The following is a 21892-nucleotide window of genomic DNA, read 5'->3' on the forward strand; positions in this document are numbered from 1 at the left end:
CAAAAATACGATGACTAATCTAACTGGACTAGTGGTCCGCTACAATTTAAATCAATCTCTCAATACCTACATGAAGAACATAACTGTGATAATATGCTCTTCAGTTGAGCAGACAAAGGTATAACAACATCTAATGGTTGGAAGTTGAAGCTAGACAAATTCAGAATAGAATTAAGGTGCAAGTTGTTAACAGTCCAAGGCTGTTTATCATTGGACCGCCCAAGCAGCTAGCTCCGGAGACAGCTGCTCAGGTGGCCCCTGGGACAGCCAAACCAGCTGCTGCATGAGGGGCCTCCGGGACAGCCAAAGCAACCCCTGCTCCAGCAGCCACAGCAGCGGTTCCCGGCCAGCTGGAGCAGCACAATCCACAGGCCCCAGCAGCTGGTGCCACTGGCCCTGGTTGCCCTCCACCCACAGACACACACCCTGATGCCCACCCCCAAGATTTAATGACAGGTATTTTTAGTATAATCCATGGGCAGGTAATGGCCATGATTTTTTGTTTATTGCCCGTGACCTGTCCATGACTTTTACTAAAAATACCCATGACTAAATCATAGCCTTAGTCATGATTACTGGCAGTTTAAGTCAAGGTTGGATGTTGTCCTAAAAGATATGCTCTAATTCAAACAGGAATTAATTCAGGGAAGCCCTATGGCCTGTGTTGTATAGGAAGGCAGATTAGATGATCACAATGGTCCCTTCTGGCTTTATAATCTATGAATTAACCAGCTGAAATTATCTACCACTGTCCCTTTCTGGACCCTGACCCCACCATGCTTCACAAATCGGAAATAAAGATGCAATTTTCACACACCCTGAGGATCAGCAAATTTGGGGTTTTTGACTGATATGGGAAATGAGGCCAATCAAAGACCCTCATAGAAAATGTCCTGCCACAAGCTCCATCTTTTTTTTTTAAACCAAAAGAACAACAGCCTAAGTATCTCCACTGCATGAAACTGTGGGGGTCTATCATACAGGTAAGTGTCAAATCTGGGGCTTGAGACCGCGATTCAGCAAGGGGCTTAAACATGTCCCTAACTTTAAGCATGTGTCTCATTGAAGTAATACTGTAAGTAAAAACCAACAATTTACACTACAACCAGAAATGAGTAGGCAACCGCCCAGACTGTGAAGCACTGATGTGATAGGCTCATGGCATAAAACACTGCTGAGTAAGTAGGAAATCATATTCTCCACTAGTTCCGTTTTTGGTTGTTTTTCAGTATTCGCCTTCTCTTAGGAAGAATGCATGATAGTAGTCTAATCTAAAAGAGACACACATAATGAATGTAACAAGGTCTGCATCCTAACCAAACAGTTGCATGCTTCTTGTAAAGTGTCAATAATAAGACACCATCTTAGTCACAGATCTACCTGATCATTCAAGTGCAGCATCAATCTGAGCAACAAAAAGATAGGTGCATGTGTCACTTCTTCTATTTCTTCCAGTTGATTCTCAACAGTTGCTCAAGTGATGTGTCCCAATAGGCTTTGCTGTGTTTACAGTGGCTTTGGCCTTGAAGTCCTCAGAGATAACTTGTTGCATTTACAGGAGAGTTCAGTTCTGATTGAGCTATGATGAATTTCTCTTCATACCATAGTGCACTGGATTTGTGGGGTTGCTGCTCATCTGCCACATGAAACAATAGAATTCACTTTTCCAGTTTAGCCTCAAGGCATGTCGTCTCAATGAGATCCATTGGATAGTAGAAAGATTTTCAGATTTTGCCCTAGTTTGTTTTAAAAGTACTAGCAGAAATAGCTTTTCCTCAAATGAAAGGCCATAGATATTCCATTGGTGGGTTCTTATATATAAAATGTTTGTTTTATTTAAACTGCTCTAAACTCCTCTGGCAGAGGTCACAGCCTCTGATAACTGACAGCTCAGTTGTCTCAGGGGGAGGGGAGAGAAACTGTGCTGTAGATCTACATTCATTAGAAAATCATCGCATAACCTGGAGTCTAGAGCGCCATGAATTTGATCACATCTGCTAGGAAAGGAGCTTGAATAGAGTCAATGTGTTAGCCTATGGCTTTTCCTCCACTTATGATTTTTAAACAAATGTTGTTCATTTGCAAGTGACAATGCACTCTATATAGCACTCTCTACTAATCAACCAGTGGAAACACTTTTGTATCCCCATGCACAGTTCAAAGAAACAAAGATTCTAGCTCACTCTTTCAGTGTGGAATAATTTAGGTGCCTCTTGATCATGAAGAAACACGAAAGAGAGTCAGTTACAGTGAAAAGCATCATTGAATTATTTATTGCCTCAGATGTTTTCCCCTTTATTTGTAGTACTATACTCATTGCATTTACCACAATGCTGATTCAAGAAACAGTCTGGTAACAGCACACATGAAAAACACAGATTACATAAATTTGTGTAGGGCTCGATCAAGCATGAGTGGAAGGGCAAATGATGTCAAGAAATCGCTGTACAGATACTATAACTTTTACTTACTAGGAAGGCTTATGGGATGAAGCTAACAGCAAAACTCAGATTTCAAATTTTCCTGGTAACTCAACACTAAATATTTATACAACTCTGTCCATTCTATATATATTACATACAAGCAAATACAGGGAACCAACTTTAACTTCTTTTTTAAATTGTTCCTTGGCACATCAGTTCTCATGGAAGTTGTACATATCCCGCTTTCTGTTCAGCGTCATCTAAGCAATGTATCGTTATTTGCTGCTATTTTTAATTATCTTTGTGTGGCAATCATGTGCATTTTTGTCTTAGCTACTATGGCAACCAACCAATTCTCTGTCAGAGGGCCCAGACATGGTTGGCCATCTCTTCACATTATTGCTTGATGGTGTAAATTTGCAACATGATATATTTTAAAAGATACATCTCTATTCCCTAAGATCATGCCAGTTTGTTATACATTCTATTAGGTGGATCTGGATGAGAATTACATAATCACACCCATTCGTTAATGCAGATGTTCTAAGGGCCCAAGTATCTGCTCAGCGGTTGGGCAAGAGTGGTCACTTTTGATTGGCTTCATGTCAAAAGGTCTTCCAGGGAATCTGATCATGCTTGAAGTTAATGTGTATATTGTATTGTTTACTTATGTCGTTCAATGATCATTATAACACTGTATTTTTCCCTGTCATCACTAACAGTGATTTCTTTTCTAAATGTGAAATGTTCACTGTATTACTGTCTCAGTTCTTTCACCTTGGTTCCTATAAAAGCTGTATTTCATAGCTTTACAGCAAAGCCGGAGTATTGGCAATGGCTCATGTGGGATGTTTCAGTGTGCCCCAGCCCTCTGAAGAGACTATAGGCTGAGAGGCTGGACCAGAAACTTGGGCTACAACATACAAGAAAGTTAGTAGCAGTTGGTGAGCACATGGTGCCTTGTTGACTCGGCTTGGGTGGCTCAGCCATGCCCTTAGATTTTGAGTGACTGCTTTGTATTTAGATTGCAGGTGGCCTGCAGTAGGCTAACATTTTCCCTGTGCTCAATGAACCTGAAAGACCCAACCAGCTGAGCAAATTGCTGCAGTCTGTTGCCACTGGGGCCCACAAATACTGGTCGTAAGGGAAATCGCTGCTAGCTTCTTCAGTCAATTGTAGGTACCACAGCAGACTTGTTAAATGACTGTGTAAAGTGATATACTGCTTTATCTTTGCAGAAGTCTGCAAATAGCAGGCTTCTCATGCACTGGGTGCTGGACAACCCAGTACTGGAGAAAGCTTCAGCAGGAACTAGAGACTTGGGAAATGAAAAAAGACAATCTATTTACAGCCAGTCAAAAAAAGCACTAACACAATTCTTGAAATTGTTTAGAATTTTTTTTTACGGCCTCTGAAATTTCCTTGGAGTCTTCCCCCCCGCCCCTCCAAAAAAACTCCAATCAGTTTTATAGCTGTTCCAAAAGCCAAAAACATTTCAAAGGTAGTAGAATATTTCTTTGGGAGTTTCCATTGAAATGTTGACACCTGCCATTTAGAAAAAAAAAACAAAATCTGAAAAATTTTCACCAGCTCTCTAAAAGTATAGGAAAGAAGACAACTGGAGGCACAGAAACATCCATTTGAAATCTTTATTTTCATAAAGAAGCTATTATTGTAAGAAATTATTTTGTTTAAAAACAATTTTATGTTGAAATCTTGGCAGTTGCCTCCTCTTTAAGATGCTCTTTCTCCAAGTTCTGAATGATCTTGACTACCTAGAGCCTTTCAGTACAGTTGTTATAAAGCACTGAACCTTGCCATCCTCTTCTGTTTCATTACTAGTCAGCAACTCTTTCATAAATACCAAAGATTGATCTATAAATATTAGAAAATGTATAAGTACTATTTTGGTTTTGTTCTATCCACCATGGATTTGTTCTTGCGCATTAACATTAAAGTCATACAAAGGACTTCAGACGTGAATGACAGACTTGGAAATATAAAACTGTTGAATATCCCAAGCCAAAAAAGAGGGAAAGGCAAAACAAAAAACAAAAAAACCAAGCAGGTTCCTCAGCTGGTAGAAATCTGTGTGACTCCAGTGATGTCAGTCTTAAAAATTGACCCAGTTTTTATAATTGCAAATAAATTACATTTCTAACCAATTTTTGAAGGCAAATTACAGGTACTGTATGTGGGGAAGCAGGGGCTTGAGTTGAGGTGTGCCAGAGTGCAGGGAGTTAACAGGTGAGCCTGCATTCTCATCCCTCTGACACCAATTAGTTCCCCTGGAAAAGTTGATTGGGGTAATTGAAATGATCTAATCAGGTGGGGGAGAGGGGGGAGGGGCTGGGGGAGCTAAAGAGCCAATTAACCCATCAGCTTAAGACTGATAAGAAGGACACAGGAAGGCAGTGAGGGAAGACGGGAACAGGGCTAGCCGAGCCCTGTTTCGGGGAGATCTCAGAAAAGGGAGACCTTTGTTCCTTTCAAGCCCAGGGGGTGGCGGGAGAGCCAAAAGCACAGGGAGCACTGTAAACAGTCTTGCTGCACGTGACTGTAAAGGCGTTGATAAAAGGAACCATATGAGTTCAGTATTCCATAGCTCCCTTCCAAATCCGTTTAATCAAAATTGATGAGAGTGCATGGATGGTCCGAAGGTACAGAAAATGCAGATTGGAAATATTGGGAAGGAGTAGCATCTTCAAATAGAAATAGCTGTAAAGAATGAGCATTCCCTGCCTTTTGCTTTTATCTCTTCTGAAATATATTACAATGAAAGCAGAGTTCAGTTTCTAATGTCACACTGATTAGGAAATTCTCCCTCGGCCTCTCTACAGATCCTTCTTTAGGAAATTGAGATTTTCCTCTTAATTCCTGCATGACCAGGCACTGTTTTCTTGTGTGTGATGCCAGGTGCTCCAAGTGAAACAAAGAACCCTCAGGTAACAGGGCACGCCCCATTCTTGCCTTCTAGCACCACAGACACTGCTCTAACTCCACTGGCTGTGTATCCACACTGTGCCATTTTTGTAGAACTTGACAGGCAGATGAGAAAAATGTATCTTCAACTAGTGTACTTTTCATTTTATAATTAGGACTTTCACCACTGGAGCAAATTCCAGCCTCCGATTCTTACATTCAGTCCCCAGTGATGTCAATAGAAACTGTGTCTATCTGAGGATAGAATTTGGCTCATTGTGGTTTTTATTTCAGCATTTTTAAGAACCTCTTTTACAACTCACGTTTAGTTTTTCTTTCTGCAGTTCTTTTCTTGTACCTTCAATAATAAAATTGTTGATAGTTATCAAATATATAGATAACACCTTGTATTTTCAAAATAGGGCACTAAAAACATGAATTTGCTAACTTGAAGAGAGCACATTCCAGAGATGAGCTACACAGACTTCACTTGTGCAGGCTACGCTACGTTATCTAGATAACCCTAATGCAGCCATTACTATAGTATCTGCGGACTTAATTTTCAGAAGTGCTGAGCACTTTCAACTCCAGCTGAAATCAGTGGGAGGTATGGATGTTCAGCACCTCTGAAAGTCAGACCTCATACCTAATCCTATATTCTGTACCTGAGGCCTGATTCTGGTCCCACACCAGTTTTGTACCATAATGACATTCCAAGACTATTATACTGGCTTAGAATCTAAATTAGCTTCTTCTGTCTTAGAGAGGAAAGTATTTTTACCCTTATTGGAAATACTGTGCACATAGTCATTAGACTTCAAGGATTTGTGCCTGAATTACGAGTGCAAGTCTGGGCCCTATTTTGTAATATTGTGGGCACTATGCACAGATCTAGAAGCACAACTCTGGCCTTTATTAGACAGCCCTCTGCACAGAACTTCTCATTCACACTGCTGAAAATGCATCCCTACAAGCAGTGCTGGACAATGTGCATCAAGGTTGCAACGGGACACAGAGCTTTAGCATGAATCTAAAAATCACCCTAGACAGAAAGGATAAAGAACAGTCTAGACGTATCAGTTATGTAGCTGTCTCACTTCCTACTGCTCTCTTTGTAGAATGGCCATAGAAACCTTTATTAGAGGCTTGCCTCTCTGCTCTGCCAGCATCCAGCTGCCAGGCTACTCAATAAAAGGATTTAAGGCTTTTATCATATCTGAAGCTGCTTTTTCTCTTTTGGAGCTGCATCCCCCTGTTCCTACATACACTTATTGGTGTATGTCACAATGGCGTGCTTACCGAAGCATAGCTACATTGGTTTAACTCCATTGAGTCCAATACAGCTAGCCCCACTTACACCGGCTGAGGCTCTGACCCTAGATTTAGGATTAACACAATCAAAAGTAGAATCCCTGTTACTAGAGCTGGCGAACAGCAAAAAGCTAAAGAACGGCAAAAATATGAATCCATTACTTTGTCCAGTTCCATCAGTTGTCTCCATAATGGAAAATGTATTTAAATACATATAAAACAATTTCTCCAGTGATTCCACTGCAATACATGATTTGACCTTCTCAACTTGCTACATGCATCACAATTTGACAAATTAGAGCTGCCTGATGGGGCTGGGGGTTTTGGTTTTTTGGCTGCCTCCTCCTGGTGATTTCCTTGTTCTCCATACTGGAATTGTAGCTGGATGGTGCTTGCTGCTGTTTTGGTGGGGCTGGGGAAGGCCAGCAGGGTGTTTCCAGTCTTTGGCTAGTTCGGTGCCATGAGGAGATCCTAGTGAATAGGGCAGTGGATAGGGACTCAGGAGACCTGGGTTATATTCCTTCCCTACCACTGGCCTGCTGAGCAAGTTTCTTTGCCTCTGTGCCTCAATTTCTCCATCTGTAAAATGGGGATAAAGATGTTGACCTCCTTTGTGAAGAGCTTTGAGATCTACTGATGACAAGCGCTACATAAGAGCTAGGTATTTATTAAAAATGTAAACTTCATTAAAGCTATTCTTGTCCTGGGACCAAACGCTACGATCCTAACACGATCACCAGGACTGTTCTTCATGTTATAACACCTGTGTTCACCAACCAATTTTGGGCAAAAAGCCAAAACAGAAAGATATAGTGCCGGCAGAGTGGTTTGCACTCTATCCTGGAGGTCAACAAATTCAGGCTGTACTGTGCCAGCAAGTGAGTGTGCATTTTAGCGTCAGCCCCATAGACATAAATACAGAGGCTGTTGGGGAGAGTGTGTCAAATGATCTCAGCTCTCAAGGCAGTGGATGGGATGAAGACAGTGCCCCGGGTATAGTAGTTGCACTTCAAAAGTTTCTACTGGCTTATGAAATTAATGGTTCTACTGGGATTCCTCATTTTCAGTAGAGGCAATATCTTGCAAATGAGTGGAATTTTTTTCAAAACAGAATAAACTTTTGAGGTAGATCCATATAGGTCTTTAGATTAACAGCTTGAATTGCATCTAGAAGCAATTAGAGAGTCAGTACAACCTACAGCACTCTGGTGTAATGTTCTTCAAGTGATCCAGTGTACTAGATACTAAGGACCAGATTTTAAGGGTATTTAAGCACCTAAAGATGCAGATGCTTTAGGTGCCTAGGTGCTCTTGAAAATCCCACTGGTGCCTATCTTCATCGTTAGGCACCTAAATACCTTTAAAAATCTGGCCTTAAGGGACTGACTTTCAATTTCCTTAATGTCCCTTTACCCCACTGTGCAGAATATATTTTGCACTCACTTTTACTTTGACAGAGCAGAGAAAAGGAGCTGCAGTGTAAATGACATATAGGCCCTAAATTCCTATAGCCAGGTTAATTTCAACCATATGCTATCTTTGTTATTCAGACCCAGGTATGTGCTTTTGAGAAACTAATTAGTGCCAGCCTGAAGATATTGCTTTAGGCATAAATCCCTTTTGCTTTCAGTGAACACTTGTACTTCATACGCACCCTCATGCTAATTTCTATATAGTTTGGGGGAAAAGTCTGAGTCTTCCCCTCTTCTGATCTCTATATAAGGAATTTCAGCATTCCTTTGAACTCCATGGACATGGATGCTGGAGACTAGCTTAGACTTGTCAACCTAATGAAACAAGTTTCCACGCACTTTTAAGAAAGCAATAACGAGCCAGTCATAAGTTCACCACAAGGAGGTGAGAGGGTAACAACAATTATTGGGTGGAATAAAGCCCCTTAATCACGGCCCGCAGGCAGGAATTCCTTTGAAACTTTTAGCCACTGCCTTAACCACAATCCTTTCTGACACATGAGGTATAAACTATACATCAAACAAAAAAGAAAGCAGACACGAATAAATACACAAAGGAAAAGGAAGTAGTGTACAATGGCACTACACAAAAATGGCAAAAATGACTGTTAATGATTGGAGTTCAGTTGTGGTAAAACAATTTAAATTGTCTTGTAGATTTGTACAGAAAAATCACTTTTGTTGTTGACCTCTGCTTAGCTGTCTGTCTGTCCTTTGACTGTATACTTGTATTTCTGGAAAGCACTTCAATTTAATTTAAATCATTAAAACCAATCAAGCCCTGGGCAAATGGAATTCATGGTGAAAATTTTGAGACTCAGACTTTCTGGCTAGAGAAACCAGCATCTCATAAATTGGCCTGTAGAAACAGAATTGTAAATTTTAGTGACATTCATCACGTAAGACTGCTGATTTGACAACACCTCATGAGGGTCACCCAAAAGGGATAGGGAGGGCAAAAGGGGTAGTTTGCACCGGGCGTCCCATTTAAGCAGGCCCCCAAACTGAGTGGCATTGCAACCCGGCATGCAGCATCGCAGCACCACTCTGTCATGACAGAGGGGCAGTTGCGCCCTACTCCAGGTTGCAACACCCAGAGGTGGGAGCGGGGCCCAGCCTTGTGGTCTAGAAGCCACCGCTGAGGTGTGAATGTGAGGGGCTTGCTCTCCAACCAACCCCTCCTTGGGTCCTCCCTTGAGTGGTAATTTTTTTAGAAGAGTGGCAGGAGCCTGAGTTTCAGATTTTGCCCTGGGCCCCCATAAACCTCTGTGTAGCCCTGACAATAATATAACATAGTCTGTACAATGCTGTCAATGTGTTTATGTATTATGTATACCCTAATATTAAACGTTATAAGGTAATTGTATGGATTTCCAAAACAGAGCTTCAGTTTTGAAAGCAGAGGAAATCTATTTTGGCTCCATTTTAATTTCCTTACATTCACTCCAATGCAACAGAAGGCCTGTGGGCAAGCCCACGCCCAGGTGACTTCAAAAGGATGATTACTGTCTAATTTCTGCAATTAGAGCTCTAAAGTTCCTTAAGCAATTTACTCTGTTTCTACTGGTCTTCTGGTACTCTCTTACTGTTTATTTGTACTTACACCAGCCAAATGCAAAGATCTGCTGGAACCAGCATACAAACCAAATTGATGGTGGACAGTATTTGAACAGTGACACACCATGCACTACTATGTTTTACTATGCAAAAAAATGGCCTTACAATTAGATCTGCGCAGAAAAGCGTTTTCATGTCCCTCAAGAATTTTTGAGATTTCAGAGTTTTCCTGTCCCAAAAAGTCAATCTTGAAAATTTTCATGAACTAATAATAAGAATATAAGAACAGCAATACTGGGTCAGACCAAAGGTCCATCTAGCCCAGTATCCTGTCTACCAACAGTGGCCAATGCCAGGGGCTTCAGAGGGAATGAACCGAACAGATAAACATCAAGTGATCCATCCCCTGTCGCTCATTCCCAGCTTCTTGCAAACAGAGGTTAGGGACCCATCCCTGACCATCTTGGCTAATCGCCATTGATGGACCTATCCTCCATGAACTTATCTAGTTCTTTTTTTGAACCCTGTTATAGTCTTGGCCTTCACCACATCCTCTGGCAAAGAGTTCCATAATCTGGAAGGGATGGGGAGAAACCTGTTTGGATCATATCACCCTAAAACTTCATTTCAACTTCAGCCTTTTTTAAAACGTTTTTTTAGAATAAATTGACTAAAATTTCAAAATGAAGTTATTTCAAACCAAAAAAAAATTGTTTAGAAAATGTTGAAACAGGCCATTCCAATTGAATTTCTTTTTTTTCATACCTGGATATAGGGTTGGTTTCAGCCATTCCTGCAGCTTCCGTTTTGATGAATTGGCATTTTCTGGTGGAAAACATTTTGTCAGAAAATTCCCTCTGAACTAAATGCTCAAACCTATATGCAGCCCAAAGGGCTGGGCTGTCTGCTATGCTTCTCCACAGGCTTTAGTCTGTGTGGAAATGGGTGAGGGATTCAGTAGTCAGAGTGGCTGGTGCACTTGCCCTCCGCATGGAGCCATGGTCAGTGAATTTTCACAAGCTACCAGGGGCCTAGATTCTGCTCTCACAGAAGAGGGATAGATTCAATAATCCGTCAATAAGAGCTTTTCATCTCTGTTCCTCTATCCATTTCTTCTATAGCGTTGCCATTATTTGAATTCATACTCTATTGTTGAACAGATGTTTGTGAACAGGAGGTTCACTGTATTAGCATCTTTTTCAATTGATTGACTGGCATTATAACCTTTGTATTTCTGGGGAAAAAAAGACAATTCAAGCATGGTATTTTTAAAAGGAACACTAGGAGAGTAATGGCAATGGAAACAACAATTTAAAAAAGAACTAGTCTACATATGTCTGAAACACTATTGGTCAGATATATAGAGATTGAAGACAAAAGAGTTCGTTAGTATTAGATTGTCATTACATTCCAGGAGATGGGGAAACAAGTGTCAAATGTTAGGTTTAGGGTCTTGGAATCCAAAGCTGAGAAGAGAGAGGGCTAGCATGTTCTATTTCTGTGAAGAATAATAGAAGACATGTCTGAAGCAAGTCTGGAAATTCATTGCTGCAAGATGTGCTTGGAATCTGTAAGCAACATGTCTCCCTGGGCATGGAGCTGGGTGATCCTTGTATGCACTAAAAAAATAAGATGGAAGAAAAAGAATTGTGTTACATGTAAAGTATGAGAAACGAAGCACCATGGGGGCCTGAATGCACCTGGATAGCAGTAAATGGAAGACAAACAAGACGAGGGAGTAGTGCAGGTCTGAGGATAAAAGAGAGAAATAAAAGAAAATAGGAAAAGGTAGCAAGAAGACACACAGAAATAGGGGACTCAAAATGAAGGAAACAGGGAGTGGGAAAGAGGAAGAGATGAAGAATGAACAAATAAGGAAAGTGATAAACTATAAATTTAAACTGGTCTCTTTCAGCTTATTAAAATTTAAAATGTGCACTTAAATGACTTGGGAATCAAGATGGTCTATCCAGTTCTGGCCAATACCAGATGCTTCAAAAGAAGGTGACAATTATCTATAATGGGCTATTAAGCAACAATGGCACAATAGCAAAGTTTCTTCCTCACTTTATGGAGCTGTTGATTTGCATATAGCCTGCTATTCCTTATAACTTTAATCCTATCCTATAACTCGGTGATATTCTTCTTATTCATGTAACTGTCTAATCCTTTTTTGTATTCCACTAAATGCTTTGCCATACAGCAATGGTTTTCAACCTGTGGTCTGCGGACCCCTGTGGACCACAGACTATGTCTAAAGGGTCTGTGAAAGGTTGTCATCACCACAGAACAATGATTTTCAACTTGTTTCTATGCCTAAGATTTCCAAAAGGGTCCGTATCTCCATTTGACATTTTTTAGGGGTCCACACATGGAAAATGGTTGAAAACCACTGCCTTAGAGTGTCAGTGGGATTTGCAGGCCAATTATGTGTTAATTTAACATTTGTTGCCTTTTAAGTTCATTCTTCTTTCCTTGTTCTTGTATAACGAAAGACGATAAATAAGACCACCCATCGTACTGCTATATTCCTCATTATTTGACATGTTAGAATTGTGTCACTACTTATACATCTCTTCTCTAAATTAAATCATTGTAATTAGAACTGGTTAAAAAGAGACATTTTTCACAAACATTTCTGTAAAAGTGTTTTTGTCAAAGTTTCAATTTTCAACTCTGGCACTAAATCTTTATATCTCATGTGCAAGTCTTTCCACATCAATAATCTCTTTCATTACCTTCTCTGGGTCTTTCCTCTTTCTGAAATTCTGCTACATCTTTTTTGAGACTGGAATGAGCAAAACCAAACATAGTATACAAAGTGAGGAAGTACCACTGATTCATGTAACATCATATTTTCAGGATTGTTCTTTAGCCCTGTCTAAATGCAACCCGATATCATATTTACTTTTTTATTGCAACTGTGCATTGGGCATATGTTTTCAAGGCACTGTCATTAATGACATCTAAGGATTTTTCTTTTTATTTGCAGTGAATTTAGAACCCATCAATGTGCATGAATAGTTTGAAGTTTTCCTTTTAATATGCACTGCTGTCTACTTTCCTAAATCGAATGGCATTTATCACCATCTTGCTTATTTGCCTAGTTTTGGGAGGCCCTTCTGAAGTTCCTCACAGTCCTATATAAACCTAATTTGGGCACTTAAATTGGGCATGCAGTTCCACATTTGGGCACTTAGGTGCTCTGTATCTTTTTTAAGTGTCACTTTGAGCATGCAACTTCAGAGCAGCTCACCTAATGTAGGAACCACATTTGAAAATTTCTACATATGTCCAAATGCAATTATCTTTTTTTTCTTATTATTATTAAAAACCAAATATTTGATCCAAGTTCTCAAGCATACAAATCTATAGAAAAGTAGCCTTGGCCAAATTAGAAAGTAACTGTATAAATTACTTTGAAAAGATGCATACAGAAAGACAAGCAAGTGTTGTTAGAGCTGGGGGGAGAATGGCAGTTCCATTTCAAAGAGGATTTTGATATTTTTAAAATTTTGATTAATTTGATTAGGAGCAAAACCCTCAAAATTTGAAATTCTCAATGAAAGGGAATTGCCATTCGGTCTGTTTGGGGTTCCACTCAGATCCCCAAAAACTCAGTTTGACTCCAGTCTCCTCATTCAAGTCCTTTATTTGGCATACAGCAAAGCTATGCTGAGTTGAACAGACTCAAATGCATAAGGTGGATTCAAGGTACATCACAGATCCAAAGTCATACAACAAAACTTTTCTTTGTATTTTTTTCTTTGTAGTTGCTAAAGAGCCAGCACAGGTGAGCTGGCAGGAAATCAGGTAGGATTCCATCAGAATTTGGTTGAAATCAAATAGTCTCTGTGAAATGTCTCAATTTCAACATATCAAAAAATTGTGACCAAAAATAATTCATCAAAATGTTTCTGACCAGCTCATTATTATATAGAATGAGCTGGATAAAATTAAATCTGTTCAGTATGTCTGTTTTAATAAACTATGAAACCAAACATCTGAAAATAAATATTTTATCAGCATAGAGTATGTCAGACAAGTGAATGTTGATATTTTAAGTACTCCTACCCTTATTTCCAAGACCTGGATCATGTTATGGGAATTGCATAGCTCATGGCAAAATGACTGAGATGAAACTACTGGAATTTGAAGCCCTTGGGGGTAATGGTATGCTTTAGTAATCTGATGCAGTACTGAACTTCATGCTGATTAAGCAGAATGACCAGTTTAAAATGATTTCCAGAAAATCATTTAACTTGTAAAATGCTTTTGTTACAAAGCTTTCTGAACTGGCACACAGATTGAATTTCTAGTGTGAATTCACAGATAAATTAGTAGGTATGTTAGCAAAGGCACTCTAGTATTTTCTTTCCTCACTTCGGTGTCTTTGGTATAAATGTATAGCTAGATTGGCTTTTCTGACAATATAAAAAGGCATACAAAAGCAGTTGCTTTACCTTTAGGTGCTATAAGGAATCAGTGGCTTCCTTTTACCAATAAAGATTGCAGCCACTACTCCATTACCATTGATTTTGAAAATGAGGCCTCACTCGTGAAAAGATGCTCCCTTTCGATTAAGATATGTACTGTAAAACTGAAATTGCTTTTCATACTAAAATGTTTTCAAAAAATATATTTACACTTGTGTAGCAAACAGTTGTCTCTCATTTTGTAGGTGCCATCTACCTTACAGTATCTGCCATACCTTCTAGTTGTTCTATAAATAAAACTGAAAATTTCAGTTAGCCTACAGGTAATGTGTTAAGTGACTCAACTGATAAATATAAGTTTGTAGATATGAAGATGTATATGCTGCTATGATGCATAACTCTATAACTAATGGCTCCACTAAGAAGAACATGATTTTCAACTCCTAATCTGATGGCCCAACACAAGAGTACACTTTATGACTACATATTTCAAACCTGGATCAGTGGGAAAGCCCAAGTCCTGGCACAAACATAAATACAGACTATAAATTAGCCACAAATAAGGCACTACACTTTTCAGGATCCTGAGTCTAAATTTACAAGCAGTTTATTGAAGTTTTGAGGCTAATGGTGGCATAAAATATTTTAGCCAGCTAGTAAAGTAAGGGTGCAGAATGACTGATAAGTACTATGGCTGACTGCTCTGATTAATGATGGGTAAATTGCTGTTAATGCTTGTAATAAATATCATTGTCAGTAATTCACAGAACAGCATCAGAGGTGCTACATGGGCTCTATACAAGAAACAATCACTGACTGAAAGTTCCAAATTTTGGGCTTGGCTACGCTTGTGAGTTAGGCACCCTAACTCCTGATGTGTCCACACTGGCAAGGCACATAGAGCGCCTGGACTCCACGGCTGGAGTGCCCCCAGTAATCCACCTCCACGAGAAGCATAATGCTTGTTGCACCCTGGCTGGAGCGCCGCGGCACCAGCGTGGATGCCCTGATCTATTAATGTGCTCTGATCGATCTCCAGAAGTGTCCCACAATGCCTGTTCTAGCCACTCTGGTAATCGCTTTGAACTCTACTGCCCTGCCCTCAGGTGACCAACCATCAGACCCTCCCTTTAAATTCTCTGGGAATTTTGAAATTCCCCTTCCTGTTTGCTCAGCAAGGCATGGAGTGCTCTCAGCACATGTTTCCAGGTAACCATGCCTCCACGCACCAGGTGATCCCCAGTGTGGAGCAATGGTGAGGTGCTGGACCTCATCAGTATTTGGGGGAGGAAGCTGTCCAGTCCCAGCTGTGCTCCAGCCATAGGAATTACGATACCTTCGGGCAGATATCAAGGGACATGATGGAAAGAGGCCATGAACAGGACGCACTGCAGTGCAGGGTTAAAGGGAAGGAGCTGCAGAACACCTACAACAAAGAGCATGAGGCAAACTGCCACTCCAGTGCTGCCCCCACCTCCACTCCGAGTACCACCATGGACACTTCAGAGCTCAGTTCACAAGGCAGGAGGAGGAGGAAAGTGGGACCAAGGGTGCTGAGAAAGAGGGGGACAGCCTGGCATCCCTAAATGCATGCAGCCAGGAGCTGTTTTCAAGACAGGAGGAGGGTAGCCAGTCGCAGCAGACAGTGCTTGGGAAAGAACAAACAGCAGAGGAGGTGTCCGGTAAGTGGCTTTTATTTTGAGAAGGAAGTTGTTCGGTGCAGACTCTTGGGAAGAGGAGGGTTAGGGCTCCATGCATGCCTAGATGTGGAATAGGGTGTTGATGTGCTCTCTCACATCATGGTAATCGGCCTCAGTGATCTCTTCAAAGGTCTCATGCAGAAGCTGGGCAATCTGCTTACGCAGTTTCTTTGGCAGAACTACTGTGCTCCTTGTCCCAGTAAGGCCAACATGTCCGCACCACTGTGCCGTGACGGGGGGGGGGGTGAGGAACATTGCTGCACACAGGCAAGCTGCATATGGGCCAGGGCGGAAGCCGCATTGCAGTAGTAGACCCTCGCTTGATTCCCAGGTCACCCTCAGCAGTGAGATATCTTCCAGGACGAACTCATCCTGTGGAAAATGTGGGGACAGTGTTCAGTATAGAGGCACCCAGCTGCTGTTGGCTCTCCCCAAGGCATAGAAACCCAGAGGAGAGTACTGCCGTGAAACAATCAGTCCCTGCCTCCTTCCCACAAGCCACAGCACCAGAATGGGAAGAAGTGCTCTGTGGGATAGCTGCCCATAATGCACCGCTCCCAATGCTGCTGCAAGTGCCACAAATGTGGCCATGCCAGTGCACTTGCAGCTGACAGTGTGAACACACGGCAGCACTTTTCCTGCTGCACTCTCCGAGGGCTGGTTTAACTCACAGCGCTCTACATCTGCAAGTGTAGCCATGCCCTAACGAAAGCCTGAGGACATTGCAGAATTATGTCAGCGGTGCACTGTCATGTCTTGCAATGGAATGGATATTTTTTAATTAGCCATTACTCTTTAATCAGCCCTACCCTCCCTTAGCCAGGAGGATGTACTCCCAGAAAAGAGAAACACATTTTGGACCCCCATAGGGTCTATGGCAGACTCATGCACTGTTGACTTCCCAGGCAGCAGAAAGGAAGGGGAGGGAGATGTGACCTCTTTCCCCCTGCACCCCAAAGTCACCCTGGCAACCCTCCTCCTTCAACCATTGGACAGAGAGAAGACAACCCCAGTCCCCAGAAGATAATCAGAGAGCACAAGACAGCCAGGCAGATTGCAAGCAGTCTCTGAGCCTGTGCAGAGCCCTGGATGACCAGGAAAGTAGGAGGGAGGCTGTGAATAACCCAGCTTTCCCTCCACATAGCAGAGGCCAGCTGGGGAGCGGAAGGGAGAGAAGGTCTCTCTGTGGCCTGGCAGCGCAGCACCGTTCCAGAAATGGGGTGGGTGGTTAGTTCCTCTCCAGCAATCCTGAGGGAGGACCTGCTTGCCTGTTTCTGTTTCCTGACCACTCAGCCAGAAAAGGATCCTGAGTGAGTACCCTATTATAGTTAGACAGGTAATTGGGATTTAATTTTGCACATTAAGGCACATTGCACCTGCAAAAGGGCTTTCATCTACCTGGATCATCGAGACCTGATCTGCCAATTCCCTTTATATTGAAGTAAGTGTAACCCTTCTGCCAATTGGAGTGGGCAGCAAGAAGGGCCAGGTTCAATATCTAGGGGTTCCTTTTCAACAATATAACACAGCACCGGCTCGAGCCCCCACCCAGTAACCTGGGAAAATTACTCGCTACCCTCTGGGCACCTCTAAGAGGCAATACTTCTCCCTCACAATCACAGTCTGAAGTAGAAAGTTTTCTTTAATAAAAGTAACCTAGCATTAATCAGGAAAAACAGCACGATCAGGATTCATAAACACAAAAGCAAGGAGCAAAAACACCCACCCCTGAGTACACTGGGCCATGTCTTTTGCTTAAGGTTCTCAAATCCAACACCAAAGTTCTTGTAGTGTGCTTCCTCCCCCTCCCCCGCTCCACCCCACCCATAACACCCCACTAACCGTTGTTGCCTCATATCAGTTAAGACCCAGAGTTCAGAGGTGCAGCCGTCCAGGCACTTGCTCCCGTCTGCCAGCTGCCTGCTTGCCACTTCCACTGACTGGCTGGCTGCTCCTGCTGGTCAACTGCTCGCTGCTCCCACCAGCTGTTCCCGCCAGCTGCCTGTCAGTTACCTTCTGCTGCCACCTGCCTCTCTGCTGTGGCCTCTGCAGAGCAGTCTCTTAGTGATTGTCAGCTCTTAGCAGGCTGGGCAGAAATGCTGTCCCACCACAAGTGATTTCAGCTCTTATTGAGCACTTAATAGGAGCCTATTTAGCTCTATATTTGAGCAGTGGGGAGGAACAGGTTAAACCAGACTGGGGGCCCTTAGGGAGCATCCACACCTCCCGGCTGGAAAACCTGTCCCTACCCCTCTCTGCTTTCACAGGGGTCTGGTATTCGAGCCCCTGGTTTAACAAGGTCCTTTCAGCTGAGGGTGACCTCCTCATTTGGGACAGGTTAAGCACAGTTCTGCTCCCCTTTACTCATACACTAAAGACAACAACACTGATAACAACATTTTACTACCCCTGCATTCAGTACTAAAGTGATTTGTAACCCAACACCAGCCAAAGCTGATCACTTGGACCTACACAGCTCCTGTCTGCTGGATACCTACACAGAGCAGGTGTGTTCATGTAAATACAGTTTGCTCCTGAAATCTCTCTCTACCTCCCCCACTAGCTGTCAGGGGAGAGTTCATTGAGGCCTTGGCTACACTTGCAAATTTGCAGCGCTGCAGCAGGTACGTTATTCCCCACAGGGAGGTGGAGTACGGACAGCGCTGGGAGAGCTCTCTCCCAGCGCTGGCGCTTTGACTACACTTAGCGCTTCAAAGCGCTGCCTCGGCAGCGCTTTGAAGTGCAAGTGTAGCCAAAGCCTGAGACTCTGCTTACATCTATTTCTAACAGCATCTTCATACAGGTTTGCAACATGTCTTCATATGCACCACTTGGTACCTGAGACATGGGGGACAGAGAGACCCAACGGGGGGAGACACTTTTGTTTAGGAACATTGGGGGAATGTGTGATCATGTGACCTAGTATGCTTGCCTGCATAGCATTTAGTAATTGAAAAGCATTATTAATATCTCTAGTAATTTTAACCTGTTATGTTTTTACTGATTGTCTATTTCTTTTTAATCAAATCCTTACATGAAGTTTATAGTTATTGTTTTTAATTGGCTTGCTTGTGTGAATTTGAATTATTTGTGAGTTCAACTAGGGGAGCCTTAGTGTGATTAAATCATTGTCTCACTGGGAGCATCACCAAATAGCTTTATTCTTTAGCACACCATGAGTCTGGCAGCTACCAGCAGCACTGAGAAATGAGGCCAGGTGACAGAAACTTGGTAGCTGCTCAAAGACTAGAAGGTACCCCTCTCCTGTTAACAAATCATACAGGTACTAAGCCAGCACCAAAATGAGGGTTACAATGACACGTGCAATATATTTGTATTTGAAAGCAAGCAAACCAACCTACATTGCTTGTTGTGATATGCATTCTCTTCAGAGTGGGGTAGATGGTGCTAGAGCATACTTTTGTGCTGCTATATGAATGATGCTTTGCTTTGGTACACAAGCATGCTCACAATAAGAGAAGGCTATGGTCCCATAATTTGTGGTTGTGAGATTTGATATAGAATGGTGCTGCTTTTATTATATTTACAGAAGAGTGGTTACATAAATTACTGTGAAAGACTGATACCTCATTTCAGAGTAGCAGCCGTGTTAGTCTGTATCTGCAAAAAGAACAGGAGTACTTGTGGCACCTTAAAGACTAACAAATTTATTTTAGCATGAGCTTTCGTGAGCTGCAGCTCACTTCTTCGGATGCATAGAATGGAACACACAGACAGGAGATATTTATACATACAGAGAACATGAAAAGGTGGAAGTATGCATACCAACAGGAAGAGTCTAATCAATTGAGATGAGCTATCATCAGCAGGAGGAAAAAAAACTTTTTGAAGTGATAATTAAGATGGCCCATAGAAGGTGTGAGGAGAACTTAACATAGGGAAATAGATTCAATTAGTGTAATGACCCAACCATTCCCAGTCTCTGTTTAGGCCACAGTTAATTGTATCTAGTTTGCATATTAATTCGAGTTCAGCAGTTTCTCTTTGGAGTCTGTTTTTGAAGTTTTTTTGTTGCAAAATTGCCACCTTCAAGTCTGTCACTGAGTGGTTAGAGAGGTTGAAGTGTTCTCCCACTGGTTTTTGAATGTTATGATTCCTGATGTCAGATTTGTGTCCATTTATTCTTTTGCATAGAGACTGTCCGGTTTGGCCAATGTACATGGCAGAAGGGCATTGCTGGCACATGATGGCATATATCACGTTGGTTGTTGTGCAGGTGTACGAGCCCCTGATGGCGTGTCTGATGTGATTAGGTCCTATGATGGTGTCACTTGAATGGATATGTGGACAGAGCTGGCATTGGGCTTTGTTGCAAGGATAGGTTCCTGGGTTAGTGTTTGTGTTGTATAGTGTGCGGTTGCTGGTGAGTATTTGCTTCACTATATGGTAACTTAATTGGAAACATCAAGTATTAACTTCAGGTAATTCTACCACATGATCCTGTTGTAATACAGTAAATAATCTGCATCGCCTCTGTGTGTGTGTGTATGCCTGTCTGTCTGTAAAAAATGTGCAGTGAACCTGATGAATTTTAGTACTCATGACAGTTCTGCCAATGAACTTCCATTTTTGCCTGCTGCTTCCCTATTTTACTTGTCATTGGCCTCTCCTGCACACAGCTTGCCAAATAATATAAAACTGTTGCATTTGATAATATTTTTGACATTACCAATGTAGAGACGAAAAACTGAAGTCCTTAGTCACTCAATGAGACCTTTTTGCCTAAGGAAAAACTATGAAAATAGTGAGTAAAGGGACAATATGCAGCCAATAAGAGGAACCAGGAGTAAAGTACTGAATGTGTTTTAACTTGTGATCAAATTTAGATTCAAATCAAGGTGAGATGAAAGACTAGTAAATTAGCTGGCTGAACCACTTATTCTTCAGAGTCATATATAAGTATCATCTGATTTTTTTAGCTGATTATATTAAACACTCATTTTTTTCATTCACATACAACAGTCTAATGCAGCCATCCATCAGACAAAATATTCTGGTTCTGCATTTCTCATTGAAAGTTGTACAATAAAATAAATGTACAATAAATCATAGTTTTCAACTACTGTGTTAATGCACACTGCAGTTGGCTCTGTGGGAAGTTTATAATGTTAGGGTTCTAGAACACAGAACTTTCAAATGGCAATGATTAAGGTCCGATTCCCCTTAACTCTGCTTTAGTCAAAAAGCACCACTCATCTGTTAGATCAGATTGCTTCAGGTACTGTTGGGCCTTTCCAAACATTCAGAACCTGAATTAAACTGAGCTGCCATCTATAGTTTCAGGATAATAGCAGCGGGAAGTTTTAAATGGCTTTGTTCTACCCAAGTGATCTGCAAGAATTGCTATGGACTCCATTTATGATGTAAGTGTTCTAATACAAGAAAGGTGAATACACTGAAAAGGAATGTACAGTACTGGATATTTTAAAAGGAACAGCAACAACATGATTCTTTCAACATATTAGACATACATTTTAACAAGATCATAGGACATTTTATTGCAAGATAAGACTGGTAGCTATTTGTTCATTTCCTCTCATGCTATTTCCTAATTTCGTTAGGAGAGAACCACTTCATAAACTTGTATTGGCTTGCATGACTTTAGACTCCTAAATTAACATGTTTCGTTGGAAATTAATGTTAGATAGCTTAATCTAAATGTGTTGTAAGTGATATAAAAACAGAACATTTGAATTTCATCGTCCTCTGTTTGATACATCTTCAATAACATAGTTTTATGAAATAATTTTCCTGTGTCAGCTATTTGAAATAGGTATGCTGATAAAATGGGCCTGTTCTCCTATTTACGGTTCTACTACAAAAAGACCAAAATAGTGGGAGGGGGAGTTAATGGGTTTTACTAATGTTAGTATATTCTTAAAATTATTAATGGATCGATTCAAAGGAAAGAAGTGTATTTAAATTACATTCCTTTTTTTTCAGGAAGCTGTCACAGCCCTGCCCTAGTTGAGCTCTGCCTGCTGGATATTTGCCAGGAGGCTGCTTTTGTAACACCAACAGACCCTGGTCATTGGTGGGCGGGAGAGAAT

The sequence above is a fragment of the Mauremys mutica genome, chromosome 1, assembly GCF_020497125.1.
Source record: "Mauremys mutica isolate MM-2020 ecotype Southern chromosome 1, ASM2049712v1, whole genome shotgun sequence".
NCBI classification, from domain to species: Eukaryota; Metazoa; Chordata; order Testudines; family Geoemydidae; genus Mauremys; species Mauremys mutica.